Source organism: Lampetra planeri, chromosome 39 (assembly GCF_965212315.1).
Source record: "Lampetra planeri chromosome 39, kcLamPlan1.2.h2, whole genome shotgun sequence".
Taxonomy (NCBI): domain Eukaryota; kingdom Metazoa; phylum Chordata; class Hyperoartia; order Petromyzontiformes; family Petromyzontidae; genus Lampetra; species Lampetra planeri.
In genome coordinates, this window is record NC_136145.1 from 9,061,978 (window position 1) to 9,073,306 (window position 11,329).

The following is an 11,329-nucleotide window of genomic DNA, read 5'->3' on the forward strand; positions in this document are numbered from 1 at the left end:
TCAAAAGAAGAAGAAAGAGAATCCTTATTTGTATACGGCCATGAAATGTTATAAACTTGTAAAGCTCAGCAGGTTCAAGAAAAACTCTTACAACTATTCAAATTCGGGGTTTTTCTTACTCTATAATGAATCATATTCAATATAAAATCCAACTAATGTATAAATCAGATATGACTCAGACTATTAACTATAAATACTTTTTTTATAACATTATCATATCAATATAGGCAATTTCTAGAAATATAAATTAATTCTTTGTAATGCCATTACAGTTTCCTGTTAAAATGTTGAATATGCTCCGCCAACACATTCTCAAGATTGACGTAAAATAATGTAGGGCACGGAAGCTACAGAACCATAATGATTGAATAAATGAATGTTCTCACTAAAACCTGTTCGAAATTTTGTAGTATATGCAGAGCTAATAAAACCTTTGTTACTACTTTACTGCAGCCTGAGGTATGATTCGTGTATTTTATCCCAACCCTGGAGCATTCACAATTATATACCACCACAAAAAATCCAATTACACCATGAGCCCCCTGATGAGCCAAGACTTCACAGTCTCTCTTTCAATTAGCTGCCTCTGCTTCCTCAGTGGCAAGGTTCACACGAAGGCCGTTCATCAGAAACCCGGTGCCAAGCGGGTGAATTATCTTCATTGCAATTCTAAATAGTGCCAAGCTCCCAGGACTGAAGACCACAGAATTATTCTGTCAACAATACTTGTTTTGCATAAGTTCGTCCCTGCGGAAATACACACAATGTTTCCAACAATTTGATGGAATGAGAGACAAAGACTACATCGCTGTGGTTTTCAGAGTTAAATATTTAAGCTTTGGTTATTCCCCCCCACCTTCCGAATAGCACTTTGTTACACAATCAAAATTATTCGTTTGATAGATTAAACGTGTCCCCAGGTCCACCTTCAGATTATCTGTCCGATGTCAATTGCTCGATTAAAAAAAGGCCAAAAGTTCGGTGGTTAAGAGTTGATATATCTTTATTGCCAAACACATAATCCTCCATCTCAGTAGTATTGTATGAAAGTCAGTAATGAAATGTATCCTTTCGAATAGAGAGACTACAAAGATTTGAAATATGCGCCGACCTATTAATCAAGGCCTTAATAAATATATAGTGTATATATTATATTGCTTTTATACAGTCATTCATAGAACTGCCTCAAACCAAACACAGAAGCGGATACATGAACCTTATGGCAGGACCCCGGGGTCCCATAAGCCCCGTCTCTCGCATAAACCGCATTGTGACGTCATTTTATGTCTATTGAAGGCGAACAATACGGCAATCTATTCCTCTAGACGAGCTCTACACGATGCGCTAATCAACGTTTTGTTTCTTCTGCGCATTCGTCCTCACTGCGCTTGGACGACATGACAATATAATGATCCGCACCAGGTGGGTCGCGGCATTCATGTGCGTGGTGGGACGGAATCGCCAAAAACACATTTATTAATGACGTTTTGACTTCCGTTTATTCGGGACGCAGGGATCCCGCCATAAGGGTCATATTAATGTCTTCCGCCAATTCATGACGAGTGTTTATACCTGCAGAAAAGCCATGCGTGCATCATACTATCACATACAGATAGGAGAAATGAAGATGAGTCCACACTTATAGTAACACCTCCTGGGAAGCCAGGAAATGGCACCACGATACCCACAGGAAGAGAGTTTCATGACCATTCATAATCAGAATCTTTTCTTTAGACTGGAAAAATTCGATGAGCTATGAAGCTCGTTTTCACACAAGTCCAGATGGTTTGACACCAACCCACGCCCCCAGTGCTGGATTACAGGCGTGCGCCACCACCGCCCAGCAAATATAAATGATCAAAACTATTCATAAAGAACCTGCTACACCGAGATTACTTTAAATAACAAATTACAGGCATGAAGATATGCTCACATCAAGTGTATTCCACAGTGATATGAGAGGATGTTTTCTCAATATTTGATCAGAAAAATAAAGGTGTAACCATGAAAGGAGAAGACAAGTCATCTCAGATTTGCTGACAGCAAAGTCATGATAACAACCGATGGGCAGGATTCACCGGGATTTGATTGAGGAACCTAAAAAATAAGTCTACAAAATCTGGCTCATGAGAAATTCGCAAAAACCAAAGGATTATACACAAGTTAATAGGGTAACTATTGAAGGCAGATTGGAATCTTACTTACAAAAGGCATTGTTTGTCTGTCTTTCTCTGTGTGTGTCTGTGTATGTGTGTGGCCGAAACTTGCGAAGGATTTGACTTGCAAACCGTGGGGTTGACGTTTAAACAAAGTACCCAGGAAGCACGCCAACTCACACACGTTCGGTGGGGGGGGAGGGCCCCTACCAACTCACACACGTTCGGTGGGGGCGGGGAGGGCCCCTACCAACTCACACACGTTCGGTGGGGGGGGAGGGCCCCTACCAACTCGCACACGTTCGGTGGGGGGGAGAGGGGAATTCTCGTTCGTGTGGACACTGCGCAACGTAACACACACAGATTTACAGCTCCCTTCAAACATGTATTACCATGACTGTTTACTCATTACAAATTGACTTTTATAGGAAAGACGATTTAATTACAGGGATGAACCAATGTGTATGAAGAATAGCCTTTTTTCGATACTCTTGAGGCATAAGCAGCCATGCAATATCACTTACTGCACAGAGGGCAAACCAATAAATATACTCAATTACGTCTTCATTCTATCATATTTACACTTGCCCCCTCAGTACGGAGGTTGAGCAGTGACGTTATGTCAATTACGCTTGATTGGTGCGCATCTGCTCATAGTTACAGGTAAGTGAGGTTTATTTTGTATTCGTTGACTTTCATTCATTTTCCGCTCTTGCTCGCGGCAAATGTTTGCACCAAAATGGCGCAACACACTCGCAGTCGCTCCTAATTACTTATTATACACGCGTGCATTTCCCCTCTCCCTTGCTACTTTCAATGAAGTTACGTACATATAAAACTATTATTTACAAACTTATTTAGTCTAGATAAAAGTTAGAGTGTGCGTGTGTATGTCCGTGTGTGCGTGTGAGTCCATATATGTGTGTGCGTTGTGTCTGTGCGAGTCCGTGTGTGTGTGCGTCAGTGTGTATGTGACAGTCGCTGTGTATGTTTGTGTACGCCCATGTGTGTGTGTGTGCGGTGTGTGTGCGGTGTGTGTGCGGTGTGTGTTTAAGTCGATGTGTGTGTGTCAGTCGATGTGTGTGTGCAAGTCCATGTGTGTCTAAGTCCATATGTGTGTGCGTAGTTCCATGTGCGTATGAGTCTTTGTATCTGTGTGTTTAAGTCGATGTGTGTGTGGGTTCATGTGTGTCAGTCGATGTGTGTGTGTACGTCGAAATGTGTGTCTGCGTGAATCCATGTGCATTTGTAAGTCGACGTGTGTGTGTGTGTATATAAGTCGATATGTGTCTGTACGTCAATATGTGCGTGTGTAAGTCCATGTGTAAATCCATATGTTTGTGTGTGTGTAGTTCCGCGTGTGTGTGAGTATATATGTGTGTGCGTCGATATATGTGTGTGTGTGAGTCGATGTGTGTGTGAGTCGATGTGCGTGTTAGTCATCATCTGTGGAGATGAAGCAATGATATCACGTAATGTGCAGGAGTCAGATGGACTGTGGAATCGCAAACACCATCAGGAAAGATATTGACATGGGGAGACCTTCAACCAGCAGTGGATAGATTTATATCTGATGATGAAAATAAATCTACCTTAAAAACCCAGCCGATAACGAATAAAACTATATTAAGTATTACTCTGACTATATATTCAGTATGTGTCATTTCCTTTGCAAGTTATAATGCATCCGCTTGAATTCACCTGGGTAAACAAAAGGAAATCCATTTACAATATGGTTTGTATGAAGGTTTTTTTTATGGCATTTTACCAGCCACTCAGTTCTTGTGCCAAGTGTTACAGTGTGAATCTTAACACCACTGCTCATAACTAATGGGATTAAAACAAATCAACTCCTGCACTCATTGTGTATTGATTTACCAATGCACTTTTACTTTGTCACTTCTCGCACTGAATTCTAAAACAATGGTAGTGCGCAGAACATTTCCATTCATCATTATTGAATAATACCACATTACAAAATGTTATCACAGATCATTCAATTCGGTAGGAGGCTGCGCCTTTGAACTACCTAGCTCCATCTACCACATGTGCACTTACTATTTCATCTTTCAATGAATCTACTTAACAGCATTTCATATCACGGTCTTGAAATGATAAGCCTTCAGGGTAAAACAACAAGCTGTTGTGCCTACGCAGCATGTATTTCCAAATAAACTCCGCGTGGTGTTTCTTATGCATGTAACGAGTCACCTCCACCCACCACAATCCCACGAATTGTCAAATGAGTTGAAAACACTATTTGATTAAAAAACAGCTTTTGGTGAATATGAAGTGTCCGTCTTGTATGTTTATTCCATTAGAATGAAAGTAACGTGAGCACATAACTACATATAATTGGCATGAACTGTAAATGATTGATTCTTGCGTGTAAGATTCAATGCACAGATCATGAACGTACTAATCGGTTTCACTTAATTATCGCGTACCGAATACTTCGACAGCACATGCCAAGGGTTTTTGCAAAAGGACGCTTGTGTTGCGCCCGAAACGTCGTGATTTATTCTATTTTATACCTATGTGACTTTACTGAAAGAACCAAAGAGTATAGGGTAAAACAAAAGTTCGATTTACAATAACAACCATACCGACCTCCCACCCCACCCAATGCGTATGCACACTTGAATGTACACGTTCTAGTGCACAACCAGATAGCTCTGCTAATCTAATTTTAACAAAAAAAATGCACCGCCCACCACCCCCCTCCTTTAAACATTCGGAAGACCAATCGATTAATAACGTCACGTCAGTGGAGAATTTCATTTTGGCCATAACATGTAACTATCCATTTATCTCTTCTATCCACCGTCTGTTGGAATTTGGGAAGAAAGGTCCGCTATCTCTGAGCTTCAGCGGAACCCTGCATCACACCGAGCGAGCGAGCGAGGAGGCACTGCCGGCTTTTGACGCAAATAAAAAATTAAGCGGCGACACCCCAGCTGATGTATTATTTAGCAGCGACACGGACCACCAGAAGGTCAAACTGGCAGCGTTTTCTTGTAAAAAGTAATGAATGGTTCAGTTTATGGTTGAAAAAAGGACCTGTGTAGACATTATGGAATAAAATAATATCAATCAAAAATCTAAACACGTTTAATACAGCTAAATAAATTAAAAAAATCTGCATTGTATTACTGTGTAATTATTTTTTAAAGACAATACCTTGTACATTTATGAGAAGACTCGCTCCAGAAAACGTCAATGTTAAAATTCTACACTCTTCTTGAAGGGCAACAGTCATTGACATGTACTTCTGTGAACTGACTGATTTGCAGTATTTTATTAAACTTCATAAAAGCTTGATTGCAATTCAATACCTAAGCCTGCCATTTGTAAATGTATTTTGCATAGGTTTGAGAAAGCTATCTGCATATAATTTTCCAATGTGCCGTTTTGTGTAAGAAGGTGCCGGACAATACTTCGTTTACCTGCGCTCATAATGACATTACAGTTGGGCTTATTTGCCAACCAGGTCAGTCTGCGTTGGCAACATGGAAAATATTTCTGAAACCGGTTCACCGCATTGCGTATAACTCGCACTCTGGATGTGGTTACTAGTCAAGCGCTAACCATCCTGCCTACCAGCTACCTAGAAATAAAGCCCCTGTATTACAGGATTTGATGTCCTCCTTTACAATTAACGTTATATACCATCCTGCAGAAGTAAACAGATGCCCATGGAGAAGGGGATTTTTACGCATTAATCATAAGGTGGCTCGGTAGTGAACTCACCAACTGCTATGTTGACTGCATATGTTACATTCTCTTAATTCCATTTTTTTGGAGTTTCCATTGCTGGCCAATAGTTATTAATCAAGCGTATTTTTCTGTTATGGCATTTTGCTGTTGTTAAAGGCTACCTGCCCATGTGGTTCTCCACGAATAATAAAAAAAAACAATGCCCTTTATTTATCTAGCAAGGCCACGCTTGGCTGCATTATTCATTTTCAATACACCCTTGTTTGGGATATTTTGTTAAAATTGTCTATTACCTCGGTGGGTCAGTGTCAATCACAATTTCCGTGCAGAATGTTAAATGCTGCAACATTTAAGTGCCTATGCAGGAACGGTGTACTGGCTATAAAGCACAGAATATATATTTAATTTATTAGTAACTACGACGACAACTGTGTTGTCATGAACAACCACAGGTGAACCGTGCCTTCTGAAATGCCGTGGTTTTTGGTTACAAAAGTACTTTGCTCCCTGTTTTAGTGCCCAGTGTACTGTTGTAGTCCAAGCCACATTTAATTACTGTGCGAAATGACGCACGCACACATGCGCACACAATTTTTATTACTGGGTGCATTCAAATTTAACGTTGAGGAAGATGGGGGTGGGGATTGTTTTATTTTAGTAAGCTCATTGTTACATGAAATAGATTTCTTTACACCATATCGTACACCAGTGTGTGTGTATCCATATACATGCATGCACACATTGTAATATTTACAGTAATAGATGCTGTCAAAAGAAAACCCACACACAAACGTGCATGACGGAACAGCACAGCGGTGACCTATGGCTTGAGCTTACCGGGGACTTGGTGGCTTGCCGCGTAATCTCGGACGCTTCTCAGGTTTTTGACATCCCTTTAATTAAGAAGGGGGGGATAAGAACAGCTGGAGACACACAAGCACATGGCATCCACACGGACAAAAGCACACGTGTAAATATCTCGTCGTAACTGTTATGCCCCTTCACGTGAGGCTACCTCTTTTCCATTACCATCCCTCTTATTTCCATAATAATCGTTACCACCGTCATCATCAATGCCATCATTATCATCAACATCAAACAGAAACAGACTGAAATATGATTGAGACTCGGCGAGGCTTTTCTGAACAAATAATTGGCATAATTATGTCACCATCATCATATTCTCTGCCATTATTATCGCTGTTACCATCGTCATCGCTGTCTTCACCATCACGATGTGTTCTCAGCATGTATCGATTCACCCCTAACCCCCCACCTCCCCACAGGATTTGTATTAATTGTCACGTTTCTGAGCCACAATTTCATATCAAGAATCAATGTTTCAGCATCTCCTTTTTCCAGTCTTATAATGGTAACGTCTCTCGTTTTTTCCCTTATCATTTGTCCAGCTGTGTTTACCGCATTAGCATAAACGTGACATTACCATGTAACTTGCGTATCGTAAATAATTGAATTTCACACGATTTGATGCATGTACCAACGAGTGTAGTAATCCATTTAACCAATGAATCAACACATTGTTTGCACGTGTAATGTGCCACGAGGGGTGATTGAGCCAGCATGATTCTGCAGTCTCAATCAGTCCTTGAGAAAATCCAGGGAACTACTGTGCTATGCACCGAAAGGAAGCTTATATAAAATTGCATGTTTACTTGGTAACATAAGCAGACAGTTTGGTGATGTATTTACTTTCTTGGCAAATTTACATTCGCCTTTGTGTTTTTGTCCCAAGTGTGGATCGGAAGGAATATGTAGTCTCTGCGGGCTCTCGCTTGGGTAAATAAAGGATTGAATGAGAGAGAGAGAAAAAAAAGCATAAAGGACATTCCGTATTTTCGCTCGCCTTTAGTTCCTGAAACCTAACCACGGGGCTATTATCAGCAGAAGCCGAGCCGCTTGGGAAGCGTTGCAGGTACAGTTCTCTTGAGAAAGTACGACGGGGGGGCGATGCTAAACAAACACGAAATTAAATGACTGATGCAAAGCGTTCATATATACATATACACAGCGTCACTACGTTCCAAGGGGTGCGCGAAGGCTACATCCACATGGGGCTCAACTCCAGATTTAAAACTACCAAAACAAGTAAAAACAACCAATAAAACCCCTTAGTCAACACCACCCCCCACCTCGTTGAATAACCGTGTTAGTCCCAAACAAGACCAGTAAATAGAGCTTCTATTGAACCCAATGGTTAATGCATAACCGTACGTTGAAACGGCACGCTTTAAATTGGAACCGGACAGATGTGGCCAATGCGCGTTGTAAAGGAAATCCCTAGTATTTATTGCAGCTGCGCTGCCAATCATAACGTTATTGTGAAACTGGTGGAGTAACACAAGGAGCGCGCTGCGGGGATTTTGTAATACAACTGCAAATGTGAATTCATCTCGTGTGTGATCTCTTACGGGAGAGGGCGTCTCTTGCATATCATTTTTTTTAAACACAAAACGCCCATCTCTCTCTCTCGGGAAGAGAGAGAGTGGGGAAGAGCGTTGTAGGCCTCGCCTTTCAAGGTTAAAAAAAAACAAAAAACACAAATCCCCCCGAATATCCCTGCGTCCTCGACTGAGCGATCCGTGCTGCTTAGGCAGCAACGGGGTTAGGGGTTCGCATCGCCATCAGGCGGAGGAGCTGCGCCATCCACGCGATCTTGTTAGGAGGGGGAGAATAATAACAAGCAGCAGCAGCAGCAGCAGCCCAGCCGTCTGTTCTTTATTCTCTTTACCTGCTCCACGTACTGATGATTCGAGGCGACACCCGAGAGCCAACGTGAGGTGTTATGGCACGCATACAGTATTTATATACTGCCGAAACAAACCGGTTCTTTGACGTGCTTACAAACGTTTCATTTCGGTGCGGCAGTGGGAGAATAGTGCTGTGACTTACAGGGTTATAGCTATACCTCCCGAGCAGGTGAATATAATTGAATGTTTAAATAAGAAATTTCCGGTTCAACCTTTACAATTCGCGAAAATAACAGATGGGGAGCGGTGGCGCAGTGGTTAGCGCACCGCGCTACGAGTTCGGTTCCAGACATTGGATAACATCAAGTACGCAGCGACCAGTGTGGTGAAGTATGGTCAAACAAGCTCCATATGTAGTGTCTAAACCAGTGCAAAGCGAGTACACAATGCTATCTGCTGGGCTATACACATACTAGGTATGATTCGTGATAAAAGCGAGGAGTTAAAATGTTATGTTCGTTATCTTTACGTCTCCTACCACACACAAGAACCTTTTTAATCTCGTCAGGTCACTTACCCTCATTGTTAACGAGACACGATGTACACAATCTTTGTTATTTTCTTGTATCAAATAGGAACATCCATTAAATGAAATAAACATAGTTTATACTTTGCACAAACTAGAGTGCAGTATACGTGAAGGTACAGTATTACGAACATAGAAACATGAAAGGCAGTCACTATCTGGACTTTAATCTTTACTGTGCACAGCCACTTACATCTTTGAAGTTGCAGTACTGCACTTCCAAGCAACGTGCGATCATGTAATTATAGTCGGTGTAGAAATGCAGTTTTAATATCGAACTATCCCATAGTTTAATGCGCTTTGTTCATTTACAGCAACAACACACGTGGTGGTGGTATGAGGGCAAGGTTCGGTGTCAATGTAAACTAGATCGTGCAAAAATCTCACCGCATTCATTCAATAGCAGCGTGAAACTAAAACAGGAAAAATAACCGGCGACGTTTCGGGCAGCGGGCCCCGTTTCGCCGTCACAAAGTGTTGAGTATTTCTTGCGTGTGCTTGTGTACAACTGGCAATGCAGACGTATTACCATGTTGTTGTTATTCTTGGTTCTTTCGGTAAAGTCACGTAGAAGGAAAATAATAAAAATATAACACAAAAAAATGTTTGTTTAATATTTGCATTATTTTATTATTTAACTTCTAATAATAAAATAATACAAATAAAAAACTCTTGTTTTATATTTGTATTATTTTATTATTTCCCTTCTACGTGACTTTACCGAAAGAACCAAGAATATGAATCCCTGCAGTCACGAAAGCTTTAAATCAAAATTTAATGTTGTTGTTGTTAATAATCAATGATAAAAAGTCCTGCAATGTGTCCGTATTCACAATATTTTGTTAAAATATCTAAAAACTAACATTCTAAAATACATCAAAGGGTAATAAGGTAACAGCTGTGGCTTTCCATTACGCCAGGAGCTATGGGGGTACAACACAGAGTGAGGCCGTGAGTGCCACCAACGCGTTCTCTATCCACTGCTGGATGATGATGATGAGGATGATGATGATGAGGACCCCCGCTATCTGGGCTATAACTTCACCACATCTGTACACTTTCATCGACGCATTTAAATAGCTTGCATCGACAGCACAAGATGCAGAAGACACATAAGCTATCGGCATGTTCATGTACACCGCTTTATAAACAAATGTAAACAATACGAATGGAAGAGATTAGAAGTCGCGTAGAGAAATGACCGCAACGCACACACAGACGCACTTTATTTGTGTTAACGCATAAGCACAAACACTAACATCGGTCAGTGACGCTCACCTTAATGGAAACACACGTGTATTAACCGACGTTTCGAGCAATGGCCCTTCTTCAGAGCCCACAAACACTTTGCTATTTAAACCGAACAAGAGACGCGAGGAGGGCACGCAGTTCCTTCTTACCTGTCTCACAACTTTCGCTGCGCACTTTTCAAAAAACGCTTTCAAAACTGAGGGAATGTCGCCACCTCCGATGCCGATGCCGTCACTAACCGAGCGGTTTGCCTTTAAACGTTTTGCACTGTGACTGTGACCGTCTTTAGTGTTAGAACGGCGCCGCGGTTTCTTATTAAACCTCCTCCCCCCGTCACGCGTGGAGTGGCGCGAGGGGAGAACTGAGCGCGCGCGCTCGAAGCGACGCGAACAACGGCGGCGCGCGCGCGCTCGCTATGCCCCTCCCCCACTTACCCCCACCCCGCGCCGCCCCTCCAACCCAGAGCCCCCCCCATCCACCCCGCCCCTACAGCACAGAGCCCCTCCCCCCTATCTACCCCGCCCCTACAACACAGAGCCCCTCCTCCCGCCAAGCCATCACCCCTCCCCCATCCACCCCGCCCCTACGACCCAGAGCCCCTCCCCCCCATCCACCCCGCCCCTCCAACCCAGAGCCCCTCCTCCCTATCTACCCCGCCCCTCCAACCCAGAGCCCCTCCTTCCCCATCCACCCCGCCCCTCCAACCCAGAGCCCCTCCTCCCTATCTACCCCGCCCCTCCAACCCAGAGCCCCTCCCCCCCATCCACCCCGCCCCTCCAACCCAGAGCCCCTCCTCCCTATCTACCCCGCCCCTCCAACCCAGAGCCCCTCCTTCCCCATCCACCCCGCCCCTCTAACCCATCACCCCTCCCCCATCCACCCATAGCCCCCGCCCCCCAATCCCCCACACT

At 42.8% G+C, this 11,329-nt stretch overlaps 1 protein-coding gene across 2 annotated transcripts in view; it reads right to left on the minus strand.

Moving 5' to 3' along the window:
- Positions 1-10,808, minus strand: part of LOC144731598 (semaphorin-6A-like) — a 146,721-nt gene extending 135,913 nt beyond the window's left edge. Inside the window, exons 1-2 of one of the 2 annotated variants that reach the window (XM_078612771.1) lie at positions 10,568-10,808; positions 6,711-6,796 (exon numbers count right to left, since the gene is read on the minus strand). The gene's annotated coding sequence lies outside the window, so the exon portion shown is untranslated. The remainder of the gene's footprint in view (positions 1-6,710; positions 6,797-10,567) is intronic. The other variant, XM_078612772.1, reaches the window with a different exon arrangement.
- Positions 10,809-11,329: the final 521 nt, after the last annotated feature.